Raw genomic sequence first — 14,105 nt, 5'->3', positions numbered from 1 at the left:
CAACTGTAGCTTAAAACACATTTATTCTCTCACAGTTCTGGAGGCTAGAAGCCTGAAATCAAGGTGTGGGCAGGGCCAGGCTTGCTCTGAAGGCTCTAGGTGACAACCCTTCCTTTCCTCTCCATCTGGTGGTGGCTGGTAAGCCGTGGTGTTCCTAGGCTTTCGGCTGCATCACCTCCAGTCGCTGCTACTCTGTCATCACATGGTGTTGCCCCTGTGTGTCTCGTGTCTCTCCTCCTCGTCTTATAAGGACACCAGTCATACTCCGCCCTACTCCGGTATGACATCATCTGCCATGACCCTATTTCCACGTTAGATCATATTCTAAGGTCCTGAGGGTTAGGACTTCAATGTATCATGGGGGGAGGGGGGACGTGACACAATTCAACCTATAACATTCATAAAATGATGATTGGCTAAATAAAATGTATTATATCCATATGATGGAATATTGTTCGGCAACAAAAGGGAATGAAGTACTGATACATGCTACAACCTGGATGAACCTCGCAAACATGATGCTAAGTGAAAGAAGCCAGACACAAAAGACCACGTACTGTATCATTTCATTTATGCAAAATGTCCAGAATAGACAAATCTATACAGATGGAAAGTAGATTAGTGATGGCTAGGGCTAAAGGGGGGTTGGTGAGTCACTGTCAAAGGGTATGGGGTCCCTTTTAGGGGGCACAAAAATGTTCTAAAACTGACTGTAGTGACAGTTGTGCAAAGAAAATGAGGAAATGGAACTTCACAATTTGAAATAAGTTTAAGCCTCTAACCTTCAATAAATTACATTTCCAGGTTCCTGAAAGAACCTATACAGATCATCCTATAAATGCTGCTGGAAAGCTTAAAGGGATCATGTGTTAGGAAGAAAATAAGACTTTCAGGCCTTCTTTCCAGCACCCTTCCCCAAACTCCTCATGGGAGGAGTGGGGGACTTAACTGACCAAGGGGATTTGGTGAGAACTGACATCTACTGGGGGTCCAATTCTGTGCTCTTTGCTCAGTATCTGAAAGTCTCCCTAACTAGAAATGGGATGAATTTGTCGATCTACAGCAAGGGTATCACCCTGTATCTTGATTTAGCTCAATGGTTAGCCCTCTGCCGTCATTAGCAGGAGTGACCACACCGATTTCTCTTCCTTCAAACCTAAATTTGCACATAAGAGTTCTCTTCACAGGTCAAGTTTAGCAAGCTATTCAACATCCTATTGTAAAAATTTCCATCAAATTATCCCTGCAGTGTCCCAAAATGATACGCAAATGTGTGATATCTCTTCTGTTATCGCCAGACTGTTATTTAAACTTATTTCCCATACCTAAATAATCCAACTCCATTTCATCTTCCACAGAGGAGGGGCAGGTCTTTCTTATTTTCACATAGAAAAGGCAACTGAGAGCTTCTATGTTGCCCCTGCGTGCTGCCACATTCCTGGCCCAGGGCCCGGGCTGCCTGAGCCACAGAGAAGAATAAGACCCAGAACCTGCTCTCAAGGATCTTGGGATCAGCTTGACGACCGTGTGACTGGTGAGTGAAGTAGAAAGAACTAGTGCGACTGAGACTTGTAACTCCAACTGCCTCCAAAACTGCCCCGGGTCCCTTGTATATCTTTGTGTCCCTCTCTGGATCTTTTTTAAAATTGATTTTGAAAGAGAGAGAGAGAGAAAGGGGGAGGGAGGGAAAGAGACAGAGATCCACCTGCTACCCCACCATTTATACATTTGTTGGTTGATTCTTGCATGGGCCCTAATCAGGGATTGAGCCGGCAACCTTGGCACATCAGGACGATGCTCCAACCAACTCAGCTACCCAGCCAGGGCCCCTCTCCGGACCTTTAATGACTTGGTGAAGCGTTCCAATGCAAGTTTAGCTGGGTCTCTCTTCTTCTTTCTGCCTCCACCTTTGAATAAGTAACACTGCTTTTTAAAAAATAATTTACTTTTATTTATTTTTTAAATATATTTTATTGATGTTTTACAGAAAGGAAGGGAGAGGGAGAGAGAGTTAGAAACATCGATGAGAGAGAAACATCCATCAGCTGCCTCCTGCACACCTCCTACTGGGGATGTGCCCGCAACCAAGGTACATGCCCTTGACCGGAATCGAACCTGGGACCCTTCAGTCCCCAGGCCGACGCTCTATCCACTGAGCCAAACCGGTGAGGGCAAGTAACACTGCTTTTTAAGGTGACTCCTGTCTTCCTTCAGCCCCCAAATCAGCGGGCACTTTCTTCCGTTTCCATCTGCCCCAGGGCTCAGTACACAGGTCTGGTGCATTAACAGGAAGAAAATGGAACTGAGAGAAAGTTTGCCTGATTTGTAAAATAAAAATGAGTTTCGATCCCAGTGGCTTATGTATTATCCCCGTAAGGACTGGGTTTACATCGATCACCTTTCCCATGCCAGTCAAGTGTGGAATGTGCTGAAGCTAGAAATGTAATTGTGTAGACATAAAAAATTGCATCTCTCTAACCATCATTGGGACACTTTTCTCAAGATGCTATCTCGGGGTCCTTCAGAGCAATAACTGCACCAATTGAGATGTAACAGAAGCAACTTAAACGCTATGCCTCGTTTACTTCTGGTAAAGCTAATGTGCTTCAGAACAAGACTATTGCTCATGACATAAGAGACTGTCACAGACGCTGAAACGCTTCAAGACCATTAAAACGCCAGCCATGCCTGCTGTTCAAATATTCTTCAACTTCTAATTTAAGGCACCCACACCTAATAATGTAATTGTGTTATTCTCTCTGATAGCTGGAATCTAGGGAAGCCAAATGCCTGGGAATTACGGACTATTGGGGCTATGGGAGTCCAAAGACAGATGAGGTAGATAAAACATGTTATTTTATACTGGCACATTCAACATTTATGCTCAGTTATCGTTTATGTGTTGAAATGGATTCAAAGATAAAAGTACCTGAAGTGTGTTCTCTGGGCTGAATTGAGGAAGAGGTTGGGGAAATGCATAAGCCACCTGGAAATCTAAATTCAGAAACCTGCCCTAGCTGGTTTGCCTCAGTGGATAGGGCATCGGCCTGTGGACTGAAGCGTCCCGGGTTCAATTCCGGTCAAGAGCACATGCCAGGGTTGCAGGCTTGACCCCCAGTGTGGGGTGTGCAGGAGGCAGCCAATCAATGATTATCATATTGATGTTGCTATCTCTCTCCCTCTTCTTTCCTCTCTGAAATCAATAAAAATATATTAAAAATAAGTAAATAAACTCAGAAACCTGTGTGGCTGGCATGGCTCTGTGGTTGAGCATCAACCTATGAACCAGGAGGTCACAGTTCAGGGCGCATGCCCAGGTTGCCGGCTCGATCGCCAGTGTAGGGCGTGCAGGAGGCAGTCGATCCATGATTCTCTCTCATCACTGATGTTTCTCTTTCTCTCTCTCCTCCTCTCCCTTCCACTCTGAAATCAATACAAATATATTCAAAGACAAATAAATAAATGAACTCAGAAACCTGAGAGAGAAAGACTCACACACCTGTCCTCCGAGCTATTTTCCAGGTTAAATTTTCTCGAGAGTTGACTGCCCATTTTTGAATCAGGAAGTTGTCATTTTGATAAAACAGCCCTCCCCACCCCGGAATGCACAATTCTCTTCCTGATGAGCAAGCGAAGCACAGTTGGAAAAAGGCAGCAGAAAAGGGCAATTTTAAAAGCCAGTGCTGTGAAAGGTGATGCTTGGGAGGGGCATACTTTAGGTTCAGGGACCCCATTGGTACATCGGGGCTTAGACTGGGACATAGTGCCAATTCAATCTGTCACACAGTCCAGGGAGCGGGGCGGGGGGAGCCGAAATCCGTTTCTATTCTTTCATAGAAAGCAATACTGTAGTTTAAATTAGCAAGGCGCTGCTGAACCACTATTTAAAATGCGTTAGCACTGACATCCCAAAAAAAGGGTTTTTTTTCCCCCCCTGTTTAATTGCACTGTCAGTGTGGAATGCTTTCACTTAAAACCACTCTGAGGTAGACCTTTTAATAGAAAGTGACAATTTAAATTGCCATGATAACAGCGTAAATGGTGCTTAAAGTCATTACTAAACTGATGTCACAGTTGGCTCCAGACCAGTTTGTTAAAACCAAAGAAAAGGTGTTGGGGGAAGGGAGGAAAGTAACTAAATGGTGAATCATTAATTCCTTTTATATTCATTGTAATAACATTAGCGGTGATGAAGTCATCTGGCTCCCAGTGGATGTAATGTACATTTCTATTGAACTACACATTATTCGGTTCTAATGTTGCCCTGATTAATGCCTAGTGCTCAGGAATTGCTCCAGTCACAGGCACTTCTCTGCATTACTTTGTTTTCTTGTCTTCACCCCCGTGGTCCAAAGAGGAGAGCTGTGGCTTCCATTTGCTGGTTGGAGTTTCAAAAGCATAAGCGCTAGATTTATCTATTGCCTGTCTTTCCTCTCCCTTAAATAAGTCAGATTCTCCTGGAAGCTGTTAGAAATGCTCTCACTCGCTTTCAAGGAGCTCTGCTCTGCCCCCAGAGCTGAAGGGGTCATGCCATGTGAGTTGAGGTCAAGGCCACCTGAGCAGTACCATTGGTCCAACTTGATTGGTTTAAACACACCAACTGGTTTGCTGAACCAGTGAGGTCACATCTGGGGGCCCACTGGGTGGGGGCACCATAAAACCTCGGGGAGTGTGGCTCTGTGAACCTGGAAAGGTGCTCATAAGTGGATTAAGGCTGAGTTTGGAGCACTGGGGACAATGGGAGGGATGGTGACAGGGGCTGGGAGAAATGGATGAGGAACAGAGAAGCCCGTGGGATTGAGGGCCACTCAGTCACCTTCACAGAGTCTCACTCAGATGTCTCGGTTCTGAAACATCCCCTCCTTAAAAGTAAATTAATCATTAGGCACAATAGGTAAACTAGCTTATTATAAAATTACTAGAGGCCCGATGCACGAAATTCGTGTATGGGTAGGGTCCCTCGGCCTGGCTGGCAATCAGGCCAATCTGCGGGGTGATCGGCGGGGCCCCCGCCGGCACCCGCCTTGGCCAGCCTGGCACCACCTGCTCGCCGGCCCTACCCTCTCCCCCCCGCTGCCGCCAGTCACCTCCCTCTGTGGGGCCCCCTGCTGGCACCTGCCTTGGCTGGCCTGGGACCTGCGGGCAGAGGGCAGCTCCTGCATTGAGCGTCTGCCCCCTGGTGGTCAGTGCACATCATAGCGACTGGTCGTCCCACCGTTCGATCAATTTGCATATTAGGCTTTTATTATATAGGATTTTTAAATACAAGGTATGGCCTGGCCGGTAGCTAGGTTGGTTAGAGCATTTTTCGGGTACACCAAGGTTGTGGGCTCAATCCCCAGTTAGGGCACATACAAGAATCAACTAATGAATGCATAGATAAGTGGGACAAACAAATCAATGTTTCTCTCTCTCCCTCTCTCTCTGTCCCTTCCACTCTCTCTAAAAAAAGAAAGTTAATAAATAAACTACAGGGTATACAAAAGTAGGTTTACACTTGTGTGTATGCAAAACAGAGTTGATTCTTGTATTATTATTTATTATTATATTATTTTCCATATGAACAACTGTAGACCTACTTTTGTCCCCACCCTGTATGCTGCATATTCCTTTTTATTATATAAAAATTACCTCAAGGAATCAATAATTGTAACTGGGTTCACAGCAGAAAAATATACTTCACATTGTAAACTTAAAACACTATATTTAGGACTGGGTTTCTGAGGTTTCCTGAGCTCATACAATTTCATGGTTCTGGGAATGATGCTATACCTTTAAAATTTTTCCCTAAATCAGACATTATAATTTCTGGAATTTCCATTGCTCAAAATTGGAAGTGATCATGGTGACCATCTGGGACATGATACTAGGGTCTTAATTTGGGGTCTGGGATGGGTTACAGATAGACCGTGAAAACCATACAAAAAAGAGAGAGTTCATTTCTTTCATCAGAATTAGACAGGAGCTTGCAAACCAAAAAAAAAAAAAAAACCAGTTAAGAACCATTAATCCAACATTACTTTACTACAAACACAAAACAAAAAATAAAAAGACCTTAATTTAAAATAATAATAACCATAATAATAATAATAATAACAAAAACACATATACACACACAAACAAAAAAAAAAAAAAAAACAGAAAACAGAGGCCCGGAGAGGTGGCCGACTGCTTAAGGTCCCTGATATCTCTTGGCCGATCTATAGAATCCTGGTCTCTGATTCCCAGGCCCAAACTGCTTATTAAATTTTTTACAATTCTTCTTCCTTTTGCAAAACAATGCATACTGCAATGCTGTGCTTTTCTGAAAGCTGCTCTCCCGGCAGGCTCAACTCCCTGGGACACATCTGTCCCTGGCAGAAGCAAAAGGGGCCTGGGAGCCACTAAAATTAGTCACCATGTTCATGCCCGTTGGTCCATGAAAGAAGCACCCCAGAGCTCACCTCCTACGCCATTCATTTGCTTAACAATTTATTGAGCTAAATAGTTACTGATGCTCTCTTTTTTTCTTTCAAATCATAAGAGAAAGTTTCTTTAGAAAGTTACAGAGGTAGAAGTGAGCCAGCTAGGCTGTGGAGGCTCAGGAAACAAGTTCCAGAAGCAGAAGAAGGGCCCTTGGAGGTTAGGAGAGGGAAGGGAGAGGCGGAAAGCGCCTATCAATGCCTTCTTTATACATAATTCAGACACATTTTGTTCTCCAGTTTCACGGAAATAACAGCAAGTTAGCTGCAAGAGGACTGCAAAAGGCAGGGACAGCAATCCCAAATTGTGAGAGATTCGCCCACAGCTTAACAGCAGAGGGAGAGCAAGACACTGTCACATAGTGAAGACTCTGAGCCACGAAGCAGACGGCAAATGACTTCTCACAGTCTGTCTGGTTTGCTGAACCAGTGAGATCACATCTGGGGGCCAAGTGGGTAGGGGCGCCATAACATCTGGGGTTGGGCACAGTGCATTTTAGAAAGCTCTTTATTTAAGGGGTTAAAGTGTATGGCATGTGATGAAAACACACGTTCACTCTAAAGCTTGTACAAGAATGTTCATAGCACCACCATTCAGATGAGCCAGAAGGTGGAAACAATGCAAATGTCCATCAACAAATGAATGGATATATATATTCATCAACAGATGCCTGCAGCATAGCCATACAATGGAATATTATTTGGCCTTCAAAAGGAATCCTATGTGATAAAGAGGTAATATGCAAATTGACCCTCACACCCTTGCATCACAAGATGGCCGCCCCCACGTTGTCACAAGATGGCCGCCACAAGATGCCACCCCCACATCATCACAAGATGGCCGGGAGGGGAGGGCAGTTGGGGGTGACCAGGCCTGCAGGGGAGGGCAGTTGGGGGTGATGGGGCCAGCAGGGGAGCAGTTAGTTGTCAATCATGCCTGTAGGGGAACAGTTAGGTGTCAATCAGGCCAGCAGGGGAGTGGTTAGGGGACTATCAGGCTGGCAGGCAGAGTGGTTAGGGGCAATCAGGCAGCCAGGCAGGAGAGTGGTTAGGAGCCAGCAGTCCCGGATTGTGAGAGGGATGTCCAACTGCCGGTTTAGGCCCGATCCCTGCGGGCCTAAACCAGCGCAGGGATCGGGCCTAAACCGGCAGTCGACATCCCCCAAGGGGTCCCAGATTGGAGAGGGTGCAGGCTGGGCTGAAGGACAACCCCCCCACCCCCCAGTGCACGAATTTTGTGCACCGGGCCTCTAGTGAAGTAATGATGCTACAATGTGGATGAACCGTCAAAACATTATACTAAGTAAAAGAAACTAGGACCATATGTTATATGATTTTATTTATATGAAATGTCCAGAATAGGCAAATCTATAGGCAGAAAGTAGATTAGTTACTGATTAGAGCTGGAAAGGATGGGGGAAGGAGATGATAACTAAAGGATATAGGGTTTCTTTTGGAAGTGATTAAAATGTTCTAAAGCTGCCCTGGCCAGTGTGGCTCAGTTGGTTGGAGCATCATCCCATGCAACAAAGGGTTGCAGGTTCGATTCCCAAGTCAGGGCACATACCCAGGTTGTGGGTTTGATCCCCAGTCAGAGCACATGTGGGAGGCAACCAATCGATGTTTCTCTCTCACATCAATGTTTCTCTCTCTCCCTCTCTCTCTAAAATTAATGAAAACATATCCTCAGGTGAGGATTTTAAAAATAATAATAATAAAATGTTCTAAACTTGACTGTGGTAATGGTTCTATGTATTTGTGAATATACTAAAAGCTATTGAAAATATTAGCCACCTTAGGGAAGATAACTCAAGATGGGGGCAAGGGAGAGAGGAGGATGTGTGATATAAATAAGCTTACTGTGTTTTGAAAGGCTTAGTCTTGGTGGAGGAAAGTAAGTGTTGGTGTCCAGAAAACGGGGTAGTCAGCCTGGCCAGCTTCGCTCAGTGGTTGAGCATTGGCCTATGAACCAGGAGGTCACGGTTCGATTCCCAGTCAGGGCCCATACCCGGGTTGTGGGCTTGATCCCCAGTGTGGGGCATGCAGGAGGCAGCCAATCAATAATTCTCTCTCATCATTGATGTTTCTCTCTCTCTCTCCCTCTCCCTTCCTCTCTGAAATCAATAAAAATATTTTTTTAAAAAGAAAGAAAATGGGGTAGTCAGTCTCTTGGGTTTAAGGGTCAAAGGAGAGAAACTGCCTTCTTGGCGGAGGGGGTAGTCCAGAGGACAATCTAAAAGTCTTGAGAAAGGGTACGGCGCCTCCATTGTCTCTGGGGGATACAGGAGGAGCCCTCTGGCGCCACTGAGATCCCCAGGAGTGGAAAAGGGACAGCAATTGTGAGTTTCACAAAGCACAGACATCTGGCCAGCCTGGCCCAGCGCTTCTGAGGCATCATGGCACTTGGGGGGGGGGGGGGGGGACCAGCTTGTGCAGCTGATGGGACCAGGCACTAAGAACTATGACCTCTGGAAGCTATGAGCCGAGCACCCTGGGTTGGACAAGTCACTGATGGGGTACAACACACGCCAGGGATAGGAATGTCACAGCAGCGAGGCTGCCAGCATGTCTTCGTGACACTAGGAGGCAGCAAGTACCACTGCAGCAATGCCAACACCAGGAGACAGTTAGCTGGGACATTCCATCTGGACTGTGTAAGGCCCACAATATCCTCAGACCACCTGGAGGGGAGGGGAGGAGCCCAAAGTATTGGTGTTGGATTTCTTGTCCACCTGGCACTTGTGATCCTGAGTCCATCTTTTTTTAAAAATATATTTTATTGATTTTTTACAGAGAGGAAGGGAGAGGGATAGAGAGTTAGAAACATCAATGAGAGAGAAACATCCATCAGCTGCCTCCTGCACACCCCCGACTGGGGATGTGCCCGCAACCAAGGCACATGCCCTTGACCGGAATCGAACCTGGGACCCTTCAGTGCGCAAGCCGACGCTCTATCCACTGAGCCAAACCGGTCAGGGCCTGCGTCCATCTTAATTGAACTTGGAAAACGAAAAGATACATGTACCCTGAAGACTGTAGGGAAGTTCACACTAGTGACACTGAAGGACAAGCCCTAGAAGCTATACAGAACCTGGAATTTATGACCTGGTTTCACAAGCATTATCTCATATGGTCCTCACAAAAGCCCTGTGAGAAGATCGCTGGTGGATGTTATTCTTCTTAGTGGAGCCAAATGCATTGCCCAATTGCAGATAACAAGTGCTGAAGCTCTGGCTACAGTCAGGCGTTTTGACCCTTAATCCAGTGGGCCTCCTATTACGCCAGGATGCCTTTCCAAAAAAAAAAAGAGGGAATCAATAAAAATATTAAAAAAAAAAAAAAAAGAGGGGTACATAGGCTGCCAAAATCTTCAGGATTTTCCTTGCCTGGAAGGAATGATCCTAGTCCAGGGCCATATTCCTCAACAGCGTCAGCTGCTTCCCTTCCTTTCGTCCAGGGCACACGTGGAAAGAAAACTGGGCTCTCCAGCTGCTCCGGGCTCAGGCGGGCGCAGGCCCACAGCTGTGCCCCCAGTGCCTCCTGCCTGGATCGCGTGCGCCCTAACCGAACCCTGCCACCTCCACACAGCACACCCTGTAACTGAACTCCCCGAGTGGCACGAAGTGGATGCTACACTTTGCCTATTGGGATGTCTTCAGCCTTCCTGGTGTCTTGCACCATGAATTACCTGAGTCGTTGCTGTCGATTCCGTCTTCCTGACTTAGAATGGAAGCTCCTTGTTTCACCCGCTTTTGATTCTCAGAGGGGTCTGGTGCATAGAAGGGGCCAGTCAACTGCTTGGAATGAACGCTTAAGTCCTTTCCAACACATGATGGGTGCGCAGCGAACATTTGCTAATTACCCGATTGGCAGATTTACTATTCTCTAAATAACTCCTCTGCCCCAAAATAAGTAATTAATTCCAGATCCTCCCGCAGCTATGCGCACGGTGACAAACCTATTTCCTCTGGGGCTAGATTCAAGCCTCTACGTCAGGGACGGCTGTGTGACTTCAGGCAGGTTGTCAGGCGCTGGCTTCCTGCCTGTGCATTGCGGATGGTGAGGATAACAGATCTTATCACTTAAGAGTTGTTATGGGGATTGAGTTAACGTGTGCTTAGAACAGTGCCTGAAGCAGAGATAAATACCGCCAGTTAAGATTGCAAGTTTAGGCCTTGTCCAGCTGGGTTCCGCGGTTAGAACATGCGGGTTCGATTCCTGGCCAAGAGCACGTACCTTGGTTGCAGGTTCCCCAGCCCCGGCAGGGGTGCCTACAGGAGGCAATCAATCTTCTCTCTCTCTCTCCCCCCCCACCGCCCCCCCCCTTCCTCTCTGTATAAATCAATGGGAAAAATATCCTCGTATGAGGATTAAAAAAAAAAAAAAAGATTCCAAATTCAGGATTATACCTGGCCTGCCTAGATGGAATATACAGTCCACTGAGGAGGAAATGAAGGGTTAACAGTTGCTTTTTCTGGGAACATTTCCCTCCCTCTTCACGATGGGACTTTAAAAAGGGAATGTTCTGTGACTTAATTGAGCTTTTAGAGTCACCACAGGTCGTGACACACTTCATTCAATGACAGCAAATCATCTCATCACAGCAACAGTATTAGGAATTTTCTCATGCCCCCAAATTGTCAAAAGCTTTATAGGTCTGGGTGGGTGTCATTTTAGGGGGGCCACTTCACTATCAGCCATTTCCTCATTCAATCAATCATTCAAACATTGATTTGTTCACTTATTCAGTTGTTTAATAAATACAGGTGACCCTTGAACCATGTGGGGGGTTAGGGGTGCCAACCACCCACACAGTCTAAAATCCACAAGTAACTTAAGTTCCTCTCCACCGCCCCCCCAACCCCCGGCCGATTCCCAACCTTGGATGGAAAACATCTACTTATTTAGCATCAACTATGGGGGGGGGGGCATATGATAAAATGTAACTGCTAGCCCTAACCGGTTTGGCTCAGTGGATAGAGCGTCGGCCTGCGGACTGAGGGGTCCCAGGTTTGATTCCGGTCAGGGCATGTACCTTGGTTGCGGGCACATCCCCAGTAGGGGGGTGTGCAGGAGGCAGCTGATGATGTTTCTCTCTCATCGATGTTTCTAACTCTCTATCCCTCTCCCTTCCTCTCTGTAAAAAAATCAATAAAATATATATATTTTTTTAAATGTAACTGCTACTGCCATTACACACCCTTGATCCTCCGGAATCCCAAAATTGATCATTTACTTTTCCTAATAATTTCCACCCCAGTCACTTATAGACAAGAGACAAGATAAATGAGTAAAATATATAGCATTTTTAGATAGTGATGTGTGCTAAGAAGAGAAAATAAAGCAGGAAGGGGAGGGTGAAATGTCAAGGGATGGATGCTTGAAATTCTAGGTGAGCTGGCCAGGGAACCAAAATCTGTATTAATCAAGGTTCTCCAGAAGAAAGAGAACCAACAGGATGGAAAGAGAAAACATGAGAGGTGGAGAGATTTTAAGGAATTGACTCACAGGAGTGTAGGGCTGGCAAGTCTGAACTCTGCAGGGCAGGCCACACTGAAGACCCAGGGAAGAGTTGACTTGGCAGTCTTGAGGCCAAAGGCAGTCTGGAGCCAGAACTCCTGCTTCCTGAGAGAACCTCAGTGTTTTTCACTTGAGGCCTTCAATTGATTGAGTGAGGCCCAACCTGTTAGATGAGGTCAATGAGAGAACGTGACCGCCAGTTGACCCTCGAGCTGGCTGGGGCAAATAGAGGCTCCTCACCTCCTCCTCTGTCCTTGGAATGTATGTTCTGTCCTCTGTTCCCACACTATGAACCTGTTTCAAGGACGCAGCCTCAAGAAAAATAATTTGTTGCCGAGACCAGCTGAGCTGAATATGTGACTGAACTCGGTTAAGGCCTCTGTGCAAACGGGCGGGCAGGGCGGGTGCAGAGATCTACTCGTCTATGGCACCCAAGATAAGTATCGTAGGTAAGTCCCCTTGCTTAAGTAAGAAACCTGCTACCTACCAGGCTGGAGTGGTCTGCCTCTGCCTTGGGTCTCTCCTTTCCCTCCGTCTATGAGAGCCCATTGCAAACCAACGCACCCACATTAGAGAGGGTAATGTGCTTTGCCCAAAGTCTAATAAGAAAGGGGCTTTTTTGAGAGAAAATTTTCAGAAGGTGAGTGAGCCATGCAAATAAGTCTCTGGGAAGAAGAAATCCGGTGGAGTGAGAAGCACAGAGCTTTGAAATGGGAGTATGCCAGGCACCCTGCTGCAGTCATGAGAACAGGGGAGAGTAATGGATAAGGGGTCAGAATTCGAGGGAGCAGAGCATGAGGGGCCTTGTAGGTCTTCATAAGGACTTGGGTCTTATTCTGAAAAAAATGGAGGGGAGGTTTCAACAAGGGAATGATAGAGGTTTTAACAAGATTACTGGCTGCTGTGTTAAGAATGGACTGCAGCCGAAACCGGTTTGGCTCAGTGGATAGAGCGTCGGTCTGCGGACTGAAAGGTCCCAGGTTCGATTCCGGTCAAGGGCATGTACATTGGTTGTGGGCACATCCCCGGTAGGGGGTGTGCAAGAGGCAGCTGGTCGATGTTTCTCTCTCATCGATGTTTCTAGCTCTCTGTCCCTCTCCTTTCCTCTCTGTAAAAAAGTCAATAAAATATATTTAAAAAAAAAAAAAAGAATGGACTGCAGGCCCGGTGGGCGTGGCTCAGTGGTTGAGCGTCGACCTCGATCCCCAGTGTGGGGCGTGCAAGGGGCAGCCAATCAATGATTCTCTCTCATCATTGATGTTTCTCTCTCTCTCCCTCTCCCTTCCTCTCTGAGATATATATATATATACATACATACACACACACACACACACACACACACATGTATATATATATATATATATATATATATATATATATATATATGACTGTAGGTGGGCAAGAACAGAAGCAAAGAGACCACTTGGGAGGCTATTACCATAATCCAGGTGAGAGATGATGGCGGCCTGGGCCAGCGTGGTAGCCATCCAGGGCAGGGAGAGAGATCAATTCTATATACCAGGGGTCCTCAAACTTTTTAAACAGGGGGCCAGTTCACTGTCCCTCAGACCGTCGGAGGGCCGGACTATAGTTTAAAAAAAAACTATGAACAAATTCCTATGCACACTGCACATATCTTATTTTGAAGTAAAAAGACAAAACGGCAAAAACACCCGCATGTGGCCCGCGGGCCGTAGTTTGAGGACGCCTGCTATATATGGTTTGAAGATTGAGCCAAGATTTGCTGACAGACTGGATATGGGTTGTGAGACACCGAGAGGAATCAAGGATGACCCCGAGGTTTTTGGCTTGAACCAGCAGAGCTGCTATTAACTAAGGTGGTGAAGTTTGCAGGAGTACTTTGGAGTGGGGTCAGTACACATCAAACACTCTATTTTGGACAAGTAAGTAGGGGTGCTAACACATATTCTAAATGGAGATATTAAGCAGGCAGTTGGAGGTACAGGTCTGGAGTTTGGGAGCAAGATCCAGGCTGGAGATACAAATTGGAGAGTTACCAACGTACAGGTGGCCTTTAAAGGCCTGAGACATTAAAATTGAATGATTAAATGATGTCACCCAGAAAGTGAGAGTAGATACACAAAAAGGTCTAAAGATTGAACT

At 46.2% G+C, this 14,105-nt stretch overlaps 1 long non-coding RNA gene across 1 annotated transcript in view; it reads right to left on the bottom strand.

Moving 5' to 3' along the window:
• LOC129149071 (uncharacterized) overlaps positions 1–12,044 on the bottom strand; it is a 33,470-nt gene extending 21,426 nt beyond the window's left edge. Inside the window, exon 1 of the long non-coding RNA XR_008556017.1 lies at positions 11,970–12,044. This is a non-coding gene — a long non-coding RNA (uncharacterized LOC129149071). The remainder of the gene's footprint in view (positions 1–11,969) is intronic.
• Between the last annotated feature and the right edge of the window lie 2,061 nt (positions 12,045–14,105).

This window comes from Eptesicus fuscus, chromosome 1, assembly GCF_027574615.1.
Source record: "Eptesicus fuscus isolate TK198812 chromosome 1, DD_ASM_mEF_20220401, whole genome shotgun sequence".
NCBI classification, from domain to species: Eukaryota; Metazoa; Chordata; class Mammalia; order Chiroptera; family Vespertilionidae; genus Eptesicus; species Eptesicus fuscus.
Note: the sequence above shows the minus strand (reverse complement) of the source record. Positions and strands in the feature narration are given on the sequence as shown.